Source organism: Brassica oleracea, chromosome C2 (genome assembly GCF_000695525.1).
Source record: "Brassica oleracea var. oleracea cultivar TO1000 chromosome C2, BOL, whole genome shotgun sequence".
In the NCBI taxonomy this organism is placed as follows: Eukaryota; Viridiplantae; Streptophyta; class Magnoliopsida; order Brassicales; family Brassicaceae; genus Brassica; species Brassica oleracea.
In genome coordinates, this window is record NC_027749.1 from 27,580,803 (window position 1) to 27,581,720 (window position 918).

The 918-nt window shown below is 36.7% G+C and overlaps 1 long non-coding RNA gene across 1 annotated transcript in view; it reads left to right on the top strand.

Moving 5' to 3' along the window:
• Nucleotides 1–6: 6 nt before the first annotated feature.
• LOC106326409 overlaps nucleotides 7–918 on the top strand; it is a 1,869-nt gene continuing 957 nt past the window's right edge. Inside the window, exons 1-2 of the long non-coding RNA XR_001267227.1 lie at nucleotides 7–126; nucleotides 247–357. This is a non-coding gene — a long non-coding RNA (uncharacterized LOC106326409). The remainder of the gene's footprint in view (nucleotides 127–246; nucleotides 358–918) is intronic.

Here is a 918-nt window from a genome sequence, read left to right on the forward strand (position 1 = left end):
CACTATCGTCAGCCTTGGGTGATTGGTGTCCAGGAGCAGATCGAAAGCTTGACTAAGCGTCTGGAGGAGGCTGAGGAGGTGATGAAGTTCGTACCGAGTCTGAAAAACCAGATTGAGACACTAGAGGTTAGTAAAGAATTTTTTTTTTTGTGTCACATTTTTCTCTACATATTTTTTTAATAACTTTATTTTTTTTAATTACTTATTATGTGAATAAGACATTTTCATTGTTGTTTCCATGTGCAGGCACAGGCTAAAGGGCTCACTCGGCAGGTTGATCGCCTCACTGCGGAGGTTTATAACCTCACGGTGCAAGTAGCTGACCTGGAGAAGCTCTGCTTCGAATAACCACCAAAGGTTAGACTCTATCTTAACTGAACTAGAACTACGCGTTTTGGTTGCTTCGTAGCTAGACGTTAACTAGAACTGAAGTAGGTTGAGTAGAGCTTTAAATGATCTGAACTAGCAAGAGTATAACTCGTACTTGAATTTGCTTTATCATTCATTGTTGCGTTTGTTGGTTAAAGTTTAAAAATTGTTCTAGTTAAATAAAAATGATTTGATGTGTAATGAATGCTAACTGTGAATAAGTTGTTGTGTATTTAAATTTAGTTGTTGTGTAATTAACTGTGGTTGTTGTTATGTAATTAACCTAAGTGAAACTAGTTTAAAACATAGGGAATCCATTTATAAAAACACAAACAATCCACCCTTAAAAATCACTAAAACTTAAGGAATCCACTTATAAAAACACAAACAATCCACCCTTAAAAATCACTATAACCTCTAAACATCAAAGAAAACCAAAACAGAAAATGGACCCTTTTTCCCTACACTCTCCCGGGTTTGTTAACATGTTAGCTTCACAGAGCAGTCCACCACTAGACGTAGACTCTGCTGAGGCACCTGTTATCTCTT